Raw genomic sequence first — 20,148 nt, 5'->3', positions numbered from 1 at the left:
TAAATCTGTGAATATAAATCCATCACAGAGGTCATTTTTTTAGAGATTGACACGAGGCCAATGTAGGGTCCATGCATCATACAAACACCAAAACATCAGAGGGGTACACTACATCACCATACATAAATTATTAAAAAACATCAGACTAATCCAAACATACCTTTTTACTGCGCTTTCTGACTCACTGACCAGTGTTAAGACAAGGACTCTTCTGAAGACTTTAGGAAAAGGCAGCAGCACAAAGGCAGCTCTATGAGGACACTCTCATCCTGTCCAGTGTTAGTGGGAACCTCCTGCTCTTCACTCCTAGAGTTAGAACATGTTATGCAGGTGTCACTCCAAAATATTACAGTACACAATACAGATTTAAAAACCACATTGTGGACACTGTAGGCAACCATAGTATGCAATCATAGTACATCATGTCACTGGTATCACCTATCATACATTAGATCACCTATACACCATTGGTATCCTATGGAATAAACAGTTACTTCTCAGTTAACAGGCAAACAATAAAAGCCTGATAAGATATGTGAATTAGAAACTATTAAATCATTTCATGTCAATTTGACCGGAACTTGATACAGGTTGAAATTGATGTAAGGATTGAGATGAGGAAATGTTGAGTTTAGAAAGAACTTTCTGGGATTACATAATTATTCAGATATCCTAATTAACTTCTCAAACCACAAACAGCTTAAATAGACACACACACACACACACACACACACACACACGCCACCGCGCACGTGAGCAAGTGCACACACACACAATGCATGCATGAGCACATACACACGCACACACATACACACACACAGACACTGCTGGATTATTGTTGTGTTGTGATGGGAGATAGAGCTTTAATACAGGTTTTCATTTTCATTTTTCAACTCCAAGCACAAAAATCTAAACAGATCATCGAAATGGCTCATGTTTCAAAACACTAAGCACATTTGCAATTGACTGAAGACAACAAACCAATACAAACTATATACACTACCATTTAAAAGTTTGGGGTCACTTAGAAATGTCCTTGTTTTTGAAAGAAAAGCACATTTTTTTGTCCATTAAAATAACATCAACTCTGGGATGCTGGCCTTCTATGCAGAGTTGCAAAGAAAAAGCCATATCTCAGACTGGCCAATAAAAATAAAAGATTAAGATGGGCAAAATAACACAGACACCGAACAGAGGAACTCTGCCTAGAAGGCCAGCATCCCAGAGTCGCCTCTTCACTGTTGACTGGTGTTTTGTGGGTACTATTTAATGAAGCTGCCAGTTGAGGACTTGTGAAGCGTCTGTTTCTCAAACTAGACACGCTAATATACCTCTCCTCTTGCTCAGTTGTGCACAGGGGCCACCCAATCCCCTTTCTATTCTGGTTAGAGCCAGTTTGCGCTGTTCTGTGAAGGGAGTAGTACACAGCGTTGTGCGAGATCTTCAGTTTCTTGGCAATTTCTTGCATGGAATAGCCTTCATTTCTCAGAACAAGAACAGACGGACGCGTTTCAAAAGAAAGGTCTTTGTTTCTGGCCATTTTGAGGCTGTAAATTGAACCCACAAATGCTGATGCTCCAGATACTCAACTGGTCTAAATAAGGCCAGTTTTATTGCTCTTTAATCAGCACAACAGTTTTCAGCTGTGCTATCATAATTAAAAAAGTGTTTTCTAATGATCAATTAGCCTTTTAAAATGATAAACTTGGATTAGCTAACACAACATGCCATTGGAACACAGGAGTGATGGTTGCTGTTAATGGGCCTCCGTAAGCCTATGTAGATATTCCATAAAAAATCTGCTGTTTCCAGCTACAATAGTCATTTACAACATGAACAGTGTCTACACTGTATTTCTGATCAATTTGATGTTATTTTAACAGACCAAAAATGTATGTTCTCTTTCAAAAACAAGGACATTTCTAAGTGACCCCAAACTTTTGAACGGTAGTGTACATAAGTGTTATCAGTTTAGAGTTGAAACTGTTTAAAATGCAGGCCCCTATCCCACCCCTCTGGAAATGTCTTTCTCAAATCAAAGGATCCAAATCACATTCTGTGCATGTGTTATAAACACACACGTTTGTCACGTTTCTCTCTTTACTCATCCTCTTCTGAACCCTCAACCAATTTGGTCGATAGGATGATGTAGCCTGCCTCAAATTTCAGAACAGCTGCGATTTGAACGAAGGTTTTAAAAAATATATACAGTGCAAATGCAAAGTATTCAGACCACTTGACTTTTTCAAAACATTTTTACATTACAGCCTTGTTCTAAAACGGATTTAATTATTTTATCAATCTACACACATAATGAGAAAGCAAAAACAGTTTTTTAGAAATGTATTAAAAATAAAAAACAGAAATACCCTATTTACATAAGTATTCAGACCTTTTACTATTAGAATCGAAATTGAGCTCAGGTGCATCCTGTTTCCATTGATCATCCTTGAGACGTTTCACAACTTGATTGCAGTACACCTGTGATAAATTCAATTGATTGGACATGATTTGGAAAGGCTCACACCTGTCTATATAAGGTCCCACAGTGGACAGTGCAGGTCAGAGCAAAAACCAAGCCATGAAGTCAAAGGAATTGTCCGTAGAGCTCCGAGACAGGATTGTGTCGAGGAACAGATCTGGGGAAGGGTACCAAAACATTTTTTCAGCATTGAAGGTCCCCAAGAACACAGCAGCCTCCATCATTCTTAAATGGATGAAGTTTGGAACCACCAAGACTCTTCCTAGAGCTGGCCGCCCGGCTAAACTGAGCAATCGCCCGGCCAAACTGAGCAATCAGGCATTTATGGTAGAGTGGCCAGACAGAAGCCACTCCTCAATAAAAGACACGACAGCCCGCTTGGAGTTTGCCAAAAGGCACCTACAGGACTCAAGCTTCTCTGGTCTGATGAAACCAAGATTGAACTCTTTGGCCTGAATGCCAAGCGTCACTGTGACGTGGTAAGGTCGGACCCAGGTGCAGAGAAGAGACCAGACGAGGAATCAGTGGTTAAGGATAAACATATTACTTTACCGAGAAACAGTAGCCACAGGATCACAGTACGCTTGAGAAAACCCCCCACTAAGTCTCCAAAACCTCACTCAGGAAACAAACACACACGGTAAACATTTCAAGCTTCTGCAAAGGACAACAGAAAACATTCCTCTTTTAACAGAGAAACCATAATGAGTAAATTGGACACACCTGAGTGTGTAATGTCTCTAGGACGGTTTCTGCCGCCCACTGGTGACAGGTGGAACTATGACAGTCATGTCTGGCGGAAACCTGGCACCATCCCTACGGTGAAGCATGGTGGTGGCAGCATCATGCTGTGGGGATGTTTTTTCAGTGGCAGGGAGACTGGGAGACTAGTCAGGATCGAGGGGAAGACGAACGGAGCAAAGTACAAAGAGATCCTTGATGAAAACCTGCTACAGAGCGCTCAGGACTTTAGACTGGGGCAAAGGTTCACCTTCCAACAGGACATTGATCTTAAGCACACAGCCAAGACAACACAGGAGTGGCTTCGGGACAAGTCTCTGAATGTCCTTGAGTGGCCCAGCCAGAGCTCGGACTTGAACCCGATCGAACATCTCTGGTAAGACCTGTGCAGCAACGGTCCCCATCCAACCTGACTGAGCTTTAGAGGATATGCAGCAAAGACTGGGAGAGACTCCCCAAATACAGCTATGCTAAGCTTGTAGCGTTATACCCCCAAAAAACTCAAGGCTGTAATCAGTGGCGGTTCTAGCTTGTATGGCTCCCTGGGCAACCACCCCATGACACCTATACCTAAATCTGAATACTTATGTAAATGTCAATGGGTCTGAGTGCTTTCTGAATGCAGTGTGTAGCCAGCAGTCTGCCTCCTGTTTAGCCAATGTTCGCAATGATGATGGAAAAAATAACAGTAAATCGCTATTGACTGACTGTCTGTGTCTTGCTTGTTTGATATGCTGTGTAGGCTACATATAGCTTGCCTAAATAGCTGCATGTCACTCCCCTCCAGAAAAAATAACATGAAATTACTTTTCAACCTTTAAGAAAAAATATTGTTTACTTAACTAAAGTTCCAGTTCGATACTTCCAAACAAAAACATTATATCTAAATCTGAAATGTCATAGGCTACAAATTGCAAGAACAGATCACTCTGTAGTCAACTGGTAACAGAATGTGTGATTTAGCCTATTAAAGAAAAAAAGTGAGATTCGGCACACAAAAAGTGTTTCTTGTCAGAATTAGGCAGGTCTGATGCCAGAAAAGAAGGAAATTCTTGCCTCCTTTACCCATATGTCATTTTATTTTTGAAAAAAAAGTAGTGTGTAGTTCCACTAGTTAGCTACACCACTACATGGCAAAAACAAGTTATTAACTACATAAAACACTACCAAGATTTGAATGTTCAAAAGTTTGGGGTCACTTAGGCAGAGTTGCAAAGAAAAAGCCATATCTCAGACTGGCCAATAAAAAGATTAAGATGGGCAAAAGAAGGCCAGCATCCTGGAGGCGCCTCTTCACTGATGATGTTGAGACTGGTGTTTGCGGGTTCTATTTAATGAAGCTGCCAGTTGAGGACTTGCTGTTTCTCAAACTAGTCACTCTAATGTACTTGTCCACTTGCTCAGTTGTGCATCAGGGCCTCCCAATCCTCTTTCTATTCTGGTTAGAGACAGTTTGCGCTGTTCTGTGAAGGGAGTAGTACACAGCGTTGTACGAGATCTTCAGTTTCTTGGCAATTTCTCACATGGAATAGCCTGCATTTCTCAGAACAAAAATAGACTGACGAGTTTCAAAAGAAAGTTCCTTGTTTCTGGCCATTTTGAGCCTGTAATCGAACCTAGAAATGCTGATGCTCCAGATACTCAACTATTCTAAAGAAGGACAGTTTTATTGCTTCTTTAATCAGCTCGACAGTTTTCAGTTGTGCTAACATAATTGCAAAATGGTTTTCTAATGATCAATTAGCTTTTTAAAATAAGATTAGCTAACTCAAAGTGCAATTGGAACACTGGAGTGATGGTTGCTGATAATGGGCCTCTGTACGCCTATGCAGATGTTCCATAAAAAATCAGCCGTTTCCAGCTACAATAGTAATTTACAACATTAACAATGTCTACACTGTATTTCTGATCAATTTGATGTTATTTTGATGGACAATAAATGTGCTTTTCTTTCAAAAACAAGGACATTTCTAAGTGACCCCAAACTTTTAAACAGTAGTGTTTATAGTTGGAACTACCACCAAGCTACTGCAAAATTAAAAGTTATATAAATTACTAGTTGAACTGCATGTAGTTCACTACTCCCCAATCCCCAACACTGGAATTAGGCTACGGCAAATCCAGAACCTGATAAATGTGCCAAAGTGAATTTAGAACACTGTCATGTGACTTCCCACTGCAGGATAAAACATAGTTAGCTATGTCTGAACCTGCACCAAGCATTGTTGCTCAATGAGTATGTGTGCAATGTGCTCGAGTTCTTGGATTTCTAAGGAAAGGATCTGTGATAGGACGATGACTCAAAAGCAAATTTAAGTTCCCAGAAACTTACATTTTTGATGTATCCCTGAGGTAGCCCAATTGTCAATGGTGTATAAGTCAGGTCTGGCATTGAAGTATGCATGCAACACACAAGGTTTACAACAATACTGTACATACCAGTTGGGGTACTATCACTCAAATTGGTCTCATGTTGGAAACTTTGGTCGAAAACATATCACTTTGTCAAACTGAAAATGGCTAATATGTGACATCCCCCCTCATTCCAGACAGAAACCCATATAGGTAGTAGGTGTAAACCTACATTCTAACAAATGGTTCCTTCAGTCTAAAAATGTCCTTCCTGTTCATCATGTTAAGTTGTCTACCGCAAATGTTAAGCTTGCACTTTTAATATTTTATTATAAAATTATTGACATTGTTATTTATGTACTGTATCCGAGTGGTAACTATCCCAACATTGGGATATGCATAGGTTCTTATTAATGTATTAATATAAGCCATTCAGCAGATGCTTTTCTCCAAAGCAATTTACAGTCATGCGTTCATACCAGAATGGTATCAAACCCAGAATGAATGGTGGATTGGCCACTGTGGGTGACAATCCAGCACTTGTGGAAAGAGGAAATTAGGAATAAATGTATAATTATTTAACTACAAGTAGATGTGAAGCGAAATAGCTGTAAGTAGCAGTGGAAGTATTATTTGTCTGTTAGTTTACTTCAGTTAGGATAGCAGTGTTGTGTTCGAGACCACTTAAAGCGAGAATGATTCAAGATCAAGACCTGGGCGAATCGAGTACGAGTCAAGACCAAGACCGGAGGGGGGTGAGACCGACTCAAGACCAATACCGGGAGGGGGGCGAAAGGTCCGAGACAGAGTCAAGACAGAGACCAGAAAAAATGTGAGTCCAATGCAAGAGCATGACTGTAATTTTGTCAAATCATCAACATAATAAAAGTTCAAAATGTCCAATATTTCTGTGTTCATATTTCAGAAGAACATACTGTATGGACATGTATTCTTTACACATTCAGAATGGCGAAGAAAATGCATGCCGAGTGCAAATAGAGCCACTCTTCAAATTTGTACTAACCCAAAGACAGTGTGGAACAATGAGGGCCATCTATGCTTTCAGAGAAAGGCTAAGGATTTATAAAATAATAATAATAATATTATTCTTTTCAATTATGTTCTGATTCAATCTTTTCAGTTTTTGTTAGAAAGGAAAGGGTTAGCAAAAAGATCCAATCAGGATTTTTCTTTGGTGGTCTCAGCTAGCTAAGTCTGTCATTCAGAAGCTTGATTGAAGGCATCTTCCATTCAACTGTATTAGTCCCACATTTTGGAGTGACAGTGGAATCAACCAATTACATTGACTTTTAATGGGTGGGACCGTTTTTACGAAAACATGGAAACTTCTGCCTTCTCGAAGGCCAACGGGTCACTGTGCAATAGCTAGCAGTAGTTTTCCCACAGTCTAGCTAGCTAGCTGTTGTTGTAGGCTAGTTTGCAGCAGCCACACCAGGTGTTATTGAAGAAGACATTGTTGCTAATTTGTTAGCTTCTCCCTTTTCAAGAATTACATTCAACAAGAAGTTTCAAATTATCATCATGTGGTGAGTGGAACTGTGTTAATTATTGCAACAATGCTGTTGTGTGTGAAACATTGTTGCATTTAAACTTAACACCACCTTTGGTGCAAAACATGAAATGTTTTTTGCAATGGGAAGTAATAGTTGTAAATGTAGATTGGGAAATTCTTAGCCTAATGGTTGTGTTTTTGTATTCTTATGATTGGGACCTACTGGCTTATTATCTCAGACTGATAGGACTGCTGTCTTTCCATCGGCCCTATGCAGTAGTGTAGCGGTGCCTGGAGAAGTGGGTCCTGTGTGAAAAATCCTAGATTTTCCTATAGATTTTTCAGATTTTCACTGTCGTAATCACACTTTTTAAAATAAAATACAAAAAATGACAGAAATGTGATGTTCTAAGTCCACAACAACGCTTAAACCACACCGTGAGACCATTTTTGAGGTCTTGGAAAAATATATTTTTGGAGTGTGTAGTTGCCCTTTAATTCATTCCTGCCTACCAGCTACCGATGTCATTATTCTGTGAGCTGCTCCATGTGACAAGCAGTTGAATGCTGCATGCTCTTGCTGCCTGCAGATTATATTCTGCTGAAACTAGGCTATGTGTGCTGCACGGATGTGAATATATTTCACATGCTTTGCAATTGGGTAGGTTACTTCGTGCATGATTTCTCTATTGTACTACATAATTAATAAGTCGTATACCTCCACTAAACTACTTTGATACGTAATAGAAGGGATTAAGAAGTGAGTATAGGCAATGCCCACTGAAAAACAAAGTTGGTATACGGCTTATACCTGCGTATAGCCTCTACTACACCACTGGCCTTTTGTGATTTACAAAAACTGCCCTCTCCTACATGAGTGCGCTGGTATTACGGTTGCTGTCCTTTCAGCATCAGGAGCCTGTCAGACACTGAAGGCCTATGTCCTATAGGTTTGCTACTGTGCAAACATGTCTATAATAGGGAATAAAATAAAGCCTGTTAATATTACCTTCTGTCAACCCTTACTAATAGTGAGATTGCAAATGTCAAACAATTTCCTCCACTCTTCCCTTTAAAAAAAATTAAAGGACAGTAATGTTACTATTAAAGTAGGTTTCAATAGGCGATAAGATAATATTGCTTCAAGAAAAGGGTGTACATATTTTGCCTGGCGAATGAATGAATGAAGCCGATACACTACATCACCAAAAGTATGTGGACACCTGCTCATCGAACATCTCATTCCAAATCATGGGCATTAATATGGAGTTGGTACACTCTTTGCCGCTATAGCAGCCTTCACTCTTCTGGGAAGGCTATCCACTAGATGTTGGAACATTGCTACGGGGACTTTCTTCCATTCAGCCACAAGAGCATTAGTGAGGTTGGGCACTGATGTTGGGCGATTAGGCCTGGCTCGCAGTCGGCGTTCCAATTCATCCCAAACGTGTTCAATGGGGTTGAGGACAGGGCTCTGTGCAGGCAAGTCAAGTTCTTCCAAGCTGATCTCGACAAACCCTTTCTGTGTGGACCTCGCTTTGTGCATGGGGGCATTGTCATGCCGAAACAGGAAAGGGCATTCCCCAAACTGTTGCCACAAAGTTGGACACACAGAATCATCTAGGATGTCATTGTATGCTGTAGTGTTAAGATTTCTCTTCACTGAAACTAAGGGCCCTACATGAACCATGAAAAACCGTGCCAGACGATTATTCCTCCTTCACCAAACTTTACAGTTGGCACTATGCATTGGGGCAGGTAGCGTTCTCCTGTCATCCGTCAAACTCAGATTCGTCCATCCAACTGCCAGATGGTGAAGCGTGATTCATCACTCCAGAGAACACGTTTCCACTGCTCCAGTGCCCAATGGCGGCGAGCTTTACACCCCTTTAGTCGACGCTTGGCATTGCGCATGGGGATCTTAGGCTTGAGTGCGGCTGCTCGGCCATGGAAAACCACTTCATGAAGCTCCCAACGAACAGTTCTTGTGCTGACGTTGCTACCAGAGGCAGTTTGGAACTCGGTAGTGAGTGTTGCAACTGAGAACAGATTATTTTTTATGTGCTACGTGCTTCAGCATTTGGCGGTCCCGTTCTGTGAGCTTGTGTGGCCTACCACTTCGCGGCTGAGCCGTTTTTTCTCCTAGACGTTTCCGCTTCACACTAGCAGCGCAGAAATTTGATGAACTGACTTGCTGTCAAGGTAGCATCCTATGACGGTGCCACGTTGAAAGTCACTGAGCTCTTCAGTAAGAACATTCTACTGCCAATGTTTTTTCATGGAGACTGCATGGCTGTGTGCTCGATTTTAGACACGTCAGCACGCGTCAGGCTGAAATAGCCAAATCCACAATTTTGAAGGGTTGTCCACATACAGTTGAAGTCTGAGGTTTACATACACCTTAGCCAAATACAATTAAACTCAGTTTTTCACAATTCCTGACATTTCATCTTAGTAAAAATTCCCTGTCTTAGGTCAGTTAGGATCACCACTTTATTTTAAAAATGTGAAATGTCAGAATAATAGTAGAGAGAATGATTTATTTCAGCTTTTATTTCTTTCATCACATTTCCAGTGGGTCAGAAGTTTACATACGCTCAATTAGTATTTGGTAGCATTGCCTTTAAATTGTTTAACTTGGGTCAAACGTTCCGGGTAGCCTGCCACAAGCTTCCCACAGTAATTTGGGTGAATTTTGGCCCATTCCTCCTGACAGAGCTGGTGTAACTGAGTCAGGCTTGTAGGCCTCCTTGCTCGCACACGCTTTTTCAGTTTTGCCCACAAATCTTCTATAGGATTGAGGTCAGGGTTTTGTGATGGCCACTCCAATACCTTGACTTTCTTGTCCTTAAGCCATTTTGCCACAACTTTGGAAGTATGCTTGGAGTCACTGTCCATTTGGAATTCCCATTTGCGACCAAGCTTTAACTTCCTGACTGTCTTGAGATGTTGCTTCAATATATCCACTTAATTTTATTTCCTCATGATGCCATCTATTTTGTGAAGTGCACCAGCCCCTTCTGCAGCAAAGCACCTCCACAACATGATGCTGCCACCCCCGTGCTTCACAGTTGGGATGGTGTTCTTCGGTTTGCAAGCCTCCCCCTTTTTCCTCCAAACATAACGATGGTCATTATGGCCAAACAGTTACATTTTCATTTCATCAGACCAGAGGACATTTCTTCAAAAAGTACGATCTTTGTCCCCATGTGCAGTTGCAAACCGTAGTCTGACTTTTTTGGGGCAGTTCTCGAGCAGTGTCTTCTTCCTTGCTGAGCGACCTTTCAAGTTATGTCGATATAGGACTCGTTTTACTGTGGATATAGATACTTTTGTACCTGTTTCCTCCAGTATCTTCACAAGGTCCTTTGCTGTTGTTCTGGGATTGATTTGCACTTTTCGCACCAAAGTACGTTCATCTCTAGGAGACAGAATGCGTCTCCTTCCTGAGTGGTATGACGGCTGCATGGTCCCATGGTGTATACATGCATACTATTGTTTGTACAGATGAACGTGGAGCTTTCAGGCGTTTGGAAATTGCTCCCAAGGATGAACCAGACTTGTGGAGGTCTACCATTTTCTTCTGAGGTCTTGGCTGATTTATTTTGATTTCTCATGATGTCAAGCAAAGAGGCACTGAGATTGAAGGTAGGCCTTGAAATACATCCACAGATACACCTCCAATTGACTCAAATGATGTCTATCAGCCTATCAGAAACTTTTAAAGCCATGACATCATTTTCTGGGATTTTCCAAGTTGTTTCAAGGCACAGTCAACTTAGTATATGTAAACTTCTGACCAACTGGAATTGTGATACGGTGAATTATTAGTGAAATAATCTGTCTGTAAACAATTGTTCGAAAAATTACTTGTGTCATGCACAAAGTCGATGTCCTAACCGACTTGCCAAAACTATAGTTTGTTAACAAGAGATTTGTGGGTGAATAACAAGTTTTAATGACTCCAACTCTAAACTTCCGACTTCAACTGTACTTTTGTATATACAGTGTAATTATTTGTTTTTTACTCCGCTGGTCTCGGGAAGAAATTACAAATCCTCACTGTCCAAGACTGAGTCAAGACCAAGTAAAAATGTATCCGACACTGATACAAGACAGAGACTTTCAATGTATGGTCTCGAGACCAAACACCACTGGATGGTAAGAGAAATGATTTTTACATGCATAAGTTCATTCAATAAAATGGGGGGTTTCGAAAACCACACAATCAATAATGATTGTAGGCCTGATACACATGCAACTCAGACAACAACAACAGCAACCACTGGTGACACTTTACATTACAGTGGCCTAGGCTAATGTTGAATTATTCCAGTGAGTGCAGTGTAGCTAGCCTTTGGTACTTACTTATTCTTATTCTGTACTTCTTACAGTTAAACTACTTAGGGTTAACAACCATATAATAATGGGTTAATAAGCCACAGTGATCATAACCATGATGATTTTAAATAAGTTAGACTACTGAAAATCACTAGTTTGAGAACTTCATTTCGGCCTAGAATAGCAGAACATAGAGACAACTCAAGACATAAACAGAGTGAGGAAGGCCGACCTTGACAACTAACCTTTACGCATCTCTGAGTTTATTATGGTTGCCTGAATAATCATGGGTCTGCTTATGCATGTTGATATAAATTATAATTATATGACAGGGTTGGTAGTTGTTGTATTCTAAAAATATTTTATCTTATACATTGTTGACGAACTTCAACTGAAGGAAGCACTTTCGATTGCGCAGTGAACGCACCAACAACAGGCTGCCAAAACGATTAAAACTTGAATGTTTGCTAAAAATCGATCTTCTGTGTAGTTAACGCATAATTTAACACCAATATGAGACATATTTAGGCTATCAATAACTTACCGTTCACAAACTCAATAAAAGTCAGCTATAAACATTTCAAAAGAGTTTAGATATAATTCCGTTCCGTTTCTTCTCTCCGTCTTCCCTTACTCATGTGAAGACAGCTGAATATGTATATCGTACAGTTGTAACGTCAATCCATCTACAACAGCATAGCCTGTTGACTATTAGGCTATTTCTTAAAAGTTTAGCAAAGGAAAATAAAAATGTATCGGCCGAATAATGTTTTGGGGCAATGGGGTGAACGAAAGAACGAGGAGGAGAGGACTTCCCTGTTAGGCATAACGCAATAAACGCATTTAATAATGTAGTCTACGGAAGTGATCGTGGATCACGTTTATAAGGGGGAGGGGGAATACAAAAAATACATAGCAGGGTAGCCTGCTTATGGAACAACATTTTCATGGTATCAATAACATTTGGTTTGTATTCACACATTATGTTTTTTTAAACAAATTTACCACAAATTAGTGAGTTGTTTATGTTTCGGTTTGCTCTAAATTGTGCAAGAAACCATCCCCTTCTTATAAAAGATATATGGAGTTCTTATGTATTATTATACGGATATATGGCCTATAATATTTAAATAATACCAATCCACTTCTACATATATTCAAATTAAGGGTCCTACCAAAATGGTATAGTCAGTGGCTTATCTGTAAAATAGAGACCATTTGAAACGATTATAGAATTGACATACTGGCCTATCTGCTATTGAGGAAACATTAAATACATTCGGCTAATGCATATCATATCATGCATATCATAGCTCTGGTTTAGATCCCTGTAATATGGCTACCGTCCATAGGACGTTGTTGAGTTTACTTTGCTGTTGCATATCCGTGTAAAATGACTGCGTAAACGACTTTAAGCTGCTGGCACACTGAAAACGAAACTAACCAAGCATACAGTGCTAGCCAATGGGCATGATATTATAGTAACAGACATAGGAAAGGTCCATTGAATGGTACCCGTTAGGCGGACGTAAGTATTGCCGCACACTACACACAGTAATTTACGGTAACTTCCAGGAAACAGGTGTTTGTTGTAGGGTTCTCAGGACTCCGGCATGCACGCCCACGCAGTACTGTTGGCATACGTTCATGAGGTGAATAGACGAGACATAATTGGTGCATCATGTTTGGGGGACATAGTCATAGCATATTGGTTTAAAAAGTACTGACATATACAAACCACAGACATGTACATATTTACTTTAGTTCATGTGTAATAATGACCAGACACTTGTATCCTTACGCGTCATTTCACCTTTCTTGGAACACTTGAACGTTGGGCCAGTAACCGAAAGGTCCCAAGTTCGAATCCCACGAGCAGACAAGGTAAGATGGGTACATTTCCATATCCGTCATTAAGTGTATGGCTACAATCATATTAGGACAAGGCCATTTGCCAGTTAGGCTACTTTAGCCACCGCCTACATGTCATGTAATCATGATAGATGTCTGCTGCCTTCTAGTTGCGTGCGCCTCACCCTCCAGCTCTGACAGGCCACCATGCCCACATGAACGCTGGTGGGCACTAGAGCAAATTCGATTGAACATGATAATACATCATAATTAACTTCATTTAAATATCGTTCAACGGCCTAACCATGAGCGTGTTATCTAAACATTTAGGTTATGGTACTGTAACCACAGATGAAAGGGGAACTCAGTATCAGTATCTTTGCTGTAACTTTCCATTGCAATTTTTTTTTGCGGATGCAATGTGTTTGACTTTAGATGTGAGAACATAGAGATGCCACAAGAGGGAGTTGTTAGACCGCCTAAATTTGATTCCTCTTCATTCACTGCCCTCAGCAGAGGCAGCGAGGAGGCCAGGGCACGACATGCGGTGGAGGGATGTTCTCTGATGGATAGAACAGTTGGGATGTATGCAATGACCTCAACATGGTCAGTGAATGTGTCGGACGTAGAACCACCATGATATAAGCCTGGTTGTAGATCGATTAGGGCCTGTCAAGTGTTTGCTTCTTCCTGCTTGGGTTAGCATTGGGACAGGGAATGCAGATTTTTTTAGATCAGTGATCGGGTTGGTTATAGGGGACCCCTAAAACAATTAAATTGTGTGTTTCACTGAGTATGTTTGTATGTGTTTCTCTTTGTGTTCTTGTCTGTGTTTTTGTATGTAAACGCTTCCTGTGTGTGTGTGTACAGATTGGTTGTGCGTCTGTGAGTGTGTGTGTGTGTGTGTGTGTGTGTGTGTGTGTGTGTGTGTGTGTGTGTGCATCATGGTGTACTAGTAACGTTTGCAGGGATGAAGCTTAATGTGTCTGTACCACAATGCTGTAATCAATATCAATTATGCACTTAAAATAACATAAGGTAGAATAAAAACACACAGTAAGAAATAAGAAGAACATGAGAAAGTAAGCATACTATTTACAGGGTCAGTTCCAATACCATATCTAAAATGTGCAGGGATACTGGAGTGATAGAGGTAGATATGTGTAAGGGTAAAGTGACTAGGCATCAGGACATGTTATGATTAACAGCGTATCAGCAGGGTAAATGAAGAGTGTGTGTGTGTGTGTGTGTGTGTGTGTGTGTGTGTGTGTGTGTGTGTGTGTGTGTGTGTGTGTGTGTGTAGAGTCAGTATAAATGTGTGTGCATGTTATGTGTGTGTTGATGTGTCAGTGTGTGTGAGTGTGTAGAGTCCTGTGAGTGTGCTGGAGTCACCCAAGGCCAATTTTCCGGGCCTGGATGGCAGAGTGTGTGGCTCCAATGATGTACTGGGCTGTCCACACTACCTTCTGTAGTGCCTTGCAATTGAGGGTGGTGCTGTTGCCATACCAAGCAGTGATGCAGCCAGTCAAGATGCTCTCAATGGTGCAGCTGTAGAACTTTTTGAGGATTTCAGGGACCATGCCAAACCTTTTAAACTTCCCGAGGGCGAAGAGGTGCTGTCGCACCTTCTTCACGACTCTACGCGTGTGAGTGGACCATTTTAAATCCTTAGTGATTTGGACAGCAAGGAACTTAAAGCTCTCAACCCACTCCACTGCAGCCCCATCGATGTGGATGAGGGCATGCTCACCCCCCCAGTTTCCTGTAGTCCACGATCAGCTCCTGGTGTTTACTGACACAAACACACACACCATTCCCTGGCAGACCTCTCTCGCTCAACTCTCTCTTTCTCTCTCAGAACAGAAGTACCGCAGTTAGGGTTTCCTGTGTTTGTGTTTTGTAGTATTTTGCCGTGTCCTCTTCGTTGCTACAGTGCCTTGCGAAAGTATTCGGCCCCCTTGAACTTTGCGACCTTTTGCCACATTTCAGGTTTCAAACATAAAGATATAAAACTGTATTTTTTTGTGAAGAATCAACAACAAGTGGGACACAATCATGAAGTGGAACGACATTTATTGGATATTTCAAACTTTTTTAACAAATCAAAAACTGAAAAATTGGGCGTGCAAAATTATTCAGCCCCCTTAAGTTAATACTTTGTAGCGCCACCTTTTGCTGCGATTACAGCTGTAAGTCGCTTGGGGTATGTCTCTATCAGTTTTGCACATCGAGAGACTGACATTTTTTCCCATTCCTCCTTGCAAAACAGCTCGAGCTCAGTGAGGTTGGATGGAGAGCATTTGTGAACAGCAGTTTTCAGTTCTTTCCACAGATTCTCGATTGGATTCAGGTCTGGACTTTGACTTGGCCATTCTAACACCTGGATATGTTTATTTTTGAACCATTCCATTGTAGATTTTGCTTTATGTTTTGGATCATTGTCTTGTTGGAAGACAAATCTCCGTCCCAGTCTCAGGTCTTTTGCAGACTCCATCAGATTTTCTTCCAGAATGGTCCTGTATTTGGCTCCATCCATCTTCCCATTTATTTTAACCATCTTCCCTGTCCCTGCTGAAGAAAAGCAGGCCCAAACCATGATGCTGCCACCACCATGTTTGACAGTGGGGATGGTGTGTTGCTTTTACGCCAAACATAACGTTTTGCATTGTTGCCAAAAAGTTTCATCTAACCAGATCACCTTCTTCCACATGTTTGGTGTGTCTCCCAGGTGGCCTGTGGCAAACTTTAACCGACACTTTTTATGGATATCTTTAAGAAATGGCTTTCTTCTTGCCACTCTTCCATAAAGGCCAGATTTGTGCAATATACGACTGATTGTTGTCCTATGGACAGAGTCTCCCACCTCAGCTGTAGATCTCTGCAGTTCACCCAGAGTGATCATGGGACTCTTGGCTGCATCTCTGATCAGTCTTCTCCTTGTATGAGCTGAAAGTTTAGAGGGACGGCCAGGTCTTGGTAGATTTGCAGTGGTCTGATACTCCTTCCATTTCAATATTATCGCTTGCACAGTGCTCCCTGGGATGTTTAAAGCTTGGGAAATCTTTTTGTATCCAAATCCGGCTTTAAACTTCTTCACAACAGTATCTCGGACCTGCCTGGTGTGTTCCTTGTTCTTCATGATGCTCTCTGCGCTTTTAACGGACCTCTGAGACTATCACAGTGCAGGTGCATTTATACGGAGACTTGATTACACACAGGTGGATTGTATTTATCATCATTAGTCATTTAGGTCAACATTGGATCATTCAGAGATCCTCACTGAACTTCTGGAGAGAGTTTGCTGCACTGAAAGTAAAGGGGCTGAATAATTTTGCACGCCCAATTTTTCAGTTTTTGATTTGTTAAAAAAGTTTGAAATATCCAATAAATGTCGTTCCACTTCATGATTGTGTCCCACTTGTTGTTGATTCTTCACAAAAAATACAGTTTTATATCTTTATGTTTGAAGCCTGAAATGTGGCAAAAGGTCGCAAAGTTCAAGGGGGCCGAATACTTTCGCAAGGCACTGTATATTTCATTTTCTGCATGGTTATAGGACTGCACCATTGAAACACTGTTTGAGATGGTCCACATACCAGAAAGACACAGTTCAGCTGACGGTTGTCATGACTGAAACACTAGCAAACACACACAATATTGTTCTTGATTGTTTTCTTATGTCTTAACCAAGGTTTTCTTTTTCTACAGGTTTTGAACAGCGCCACAGAAGGGTGGAGAATAGAGCCAGAGTATTGATTTGAGGTAAGGTAAGGCTATCTTGCTTGAAAGTGAGAAGGAATTCTTTCTTTCTTTCTTTCTTTCTTTCTTTCTTTCTTTCTTTCTTTCTTTACACAGCCCCTTAGCTTCCCTGTTTCTAAATGGCCCAATAGTAAATCAGTCATTATAGTGGATGTAACACATAACATAATTTGTCCCTCACAGCAAATAAACCTTTGAAATGGGAACTAAAATTACAGTTTGAAATATGGTTTGAGACAAAACAATAATGGTCGGGCCTATTAACATCACCACTAGGGGTCAACAGTTCAGCACGTCATCTTTAAAATGTATTTAGCCTGTTAATGATGGCCATCAGATTCCTATCTCTCTTTCCTGCTCACTCGCTCCCTTGCTCTCTCTCTCCCTGCCATAGCCTGGAGGAGTGTTGTAGCCAGCATCTGGAGTCAGGCTGTGTGAATGGGATCCTTTCTTACGGGGGCCTGCGCTCCAGTGAGCGCACTCAGGGCATGGGGCACTGCACTGCAGGCCTACCAAGGTAGGAGTAGGCAGGGGGAAAAGGAGGTGCAGGGGTAGGGCCAGGCAGGCAGGGAAATGGAGAGGCAGGGGGGATGGAGTAGGATAGGGGGTTGGGGATATTGGGAGACCACAGAGTTTATCACCAAACACGGCCACTAGCTTTGAGGCTCTTTTCAGAGTCTCACCTTTCCTGCTGTATACGATCTAATTTCATGTTCTGTCCTCTCCCCAATTTATTTATTCTTCCCGTCCTCTCTCTCTGTTTTAGGGGAAACAGTGGGGACAGGTCTGGTAGTATAAATGAAATGGAGAGGGCCAAGTGGCTGGGGTTAGGGAGGCAGATTTATTGGGGTTTGGGATGGGAGGAAGAGGCTTGGTGGTCCAGTGCTGGGACTGGGGCTGGTGGGGAGGCTAGCTACATAAAAATGGTTGCCGGTCTTGTCTTGTAATGAGATAATAAAATCTAAAAACGCTGGGGATCATGGATAATACCTTCCAAGGCCCTCCTCTCCACAGGGGACCTGGTGGGTGGGCTGACTGGCTCTGACTGCTCTCTCTATTTATTTTACTAGGCATGTCCGTTAAGATCAAATTATTATTTTCAATGATGGCCTAGGAACACTGGGTTAACTGCCTTGTTCAGGGGCAGAACGACAGATTTGTATCTTGTCAGCTCGGGGATTCAATCTTGCATCCTTTTGGTTACTAGTCCAACACTCTAACCACGAGGCTACCTGCCACTCTCTCTATGGTGGCGGTCAAGTAGGGGATGAGGTGGTAGTTATAGAGATCAGATGAGGTGTTGGTTCTATTTTCAGGTTCTATTCAGAGTTGTATTTTCTGAGTTTTGAAGTGCAGGCCCACTCCTAGTTCTTTGAGCTTTTTATTGACGCGATAGTAAAGATGGGGGAGGGTGAGTCAAAGGGCAGTGAGTGGGCCAGATTCAAACCCATGTCGACTCTGGCATACATGTGTGCCGGGGTCAGTGTCTGTAACTGCTGGATGACGCAGGCCACGGTTTGAAGGAAGTTTCAGACAACTGGAGGCATGAGCGCCTGAATAGTGAACACCCCTGATGGCTCTACAGCCTCTCAAGGTTATAGCGCATATCAATTATTATCTCTGGCTCTTTGTTGAACAATTATATCCACATTCATTCATTAACTGAATCCCAAGTTGGAATGTACAAGAAATGTAGCTAGGCCCACTGAACATATAGCCGATAAACTCAGAAAAGTCAAGTGAATAAATGGACGCACTTGCTTAGGCTCTACCGGTGCCCAGAGCAGACAGATGTTGCATTGATGTTACAAGTCATTATACCACCCCACTCTTAATGATCTGCCCGCTTTGAATGCTCCCTACATGTGGTTGCGTGCAGTACAACGGAAGCGTAGGCTACTCCAGTGGTTATAGGCCTGCATCAGTTTGCATACATTTAAATGGAGAATTATATGGAGTGTTTTTCTCTTATTGACCCTAAGAGGGATAGCCTATTCCTTTCCTTAAAAAAAACAAACAATAGGTATGCCTATCATGCTGGCCAGGATAAAGGATCAATGTATACTTTAGAAGTGTCTAATCTATCTCAGAAGGCAGAACCAGTCCTAGACAGGACTCCTTAATAATTATCACTATATTTACATACTTCACAAACACTAATTATGCTAGTTGACTGCACATAGCATAGACACATAGTGCTGACACTCACTCCGCAGTGGTTGGGAATGCGTATGGGAGTTGAACATGCAGCGACCCAGACCCCCTTTACTGTCAGAGATTACACAATGTCTTTTTACATTTTTTAATAAAAAATAATAATAATGAAAGAAGTGTCTCATTTAGTTGTAGTTGGGCAATGGAATCATAAGTGTGTATATATACTGTATGTATTTTTTTTCTTCAATTCTCCTTCATAACGCACCTTGCTTAAAGGGATACTTCTGGATTTTGGGAATGAGGCCCTTGATCTACTTCCCTAGAGACAGATGTGTGCATTTTGAAGGAAGTTTAAGTCTAAGACTAGCCCAATTGCTAACTAGTATTATCACAATGACTGAAGTCCATTGGTATCTTCTAGCAGGTTGGAAATCACAGCTGGCCTTGTACATTGTTTGCTTCCTCCAGCCATTCGGGATAAACTGTTTCGGTTTCAATGACTCAATATTTTGGACAAAAACTGATGAATGTAAATAAGGCTGGGAATGTCAATTACAATCGAACTAGCAAGTCAATCATAATGTGGCTAATAGGCTAGCTTATAAATTTATGTAGCTATTTATTTAGCAAGCTAAAAACACAGAGCATGAAGTTAGCTAGCTGCTGGGAGGATTTTGTCATTGGACGAGTGGGTGAGTGGCCAACTTTTTCCACTCATATCGTTTTTGATTCAGGTGTCATTTAGTTAGGTACACTGAAGAAAAATATAAACGCATCATGCAACAATTTCAAAGATGTTACTGAGTTACAGTTCATATAAGGAACTCAGTCAATTGAAATCAATTATTTAGGCCCTAATCTATGGATTCCACATAACTGGGAATACAGATATGCCTCTATTGGTCACAGATACCTTAAAAAATATATTGGTGCATGGATCAGAAAACCAGTC

The 20,148-nt window shown here is 41.3% G+C and overlaps 1 protein-coding gene across 1 annotated transcript in view; it reads right to left on the bottom strand.

The window, feature by feature from the left end:
- Nucleotides 1-12,295, bottom strand: part of LOC139368384 (signal transducer and activator of transcription 6, interleukin-4 induced) — a 53,297-nt gene extending 41,002 nt beyond the window's left edge. Inside the window, exons 1-2 of the mRNA XM_071107184.1 lie at nucleotides 11,974-12,295; nucleotides 161-306 (exon numbers count right to left, since the gene is read on the bottom strand). The gene's annotated coding sequence lies outside the window, so the exon portion shown is untranslated. The remainder of the gene's footprint in view (nucleotides 1-160; nucleotides 307-11,973) is intronic.
- Nucleotides 12,296-20,148: the final 7,853 nt, after the last annotated feature.

This window comes from Oncorhynchus clarkii, chromosome 16 (genome assembly GCF_045791955.1).
Source record: "Oncorhynchus clarkii lewisi isolate Uvic-CL-2024 chromosome 16, UVic_Ocla_1.0, whole genome shotgun sequence".
NCBI lineage: Eukaryota > Metazoa > Chordata > Actinopteri > Salmoniformes > Salmonidae > Oncorhynchus > Oncorhynchus clarkii.
Note: the sequence above shows the minus strand (reverse complement) of the source record. Positions and strands in the feature narration are given on the sequence as shown.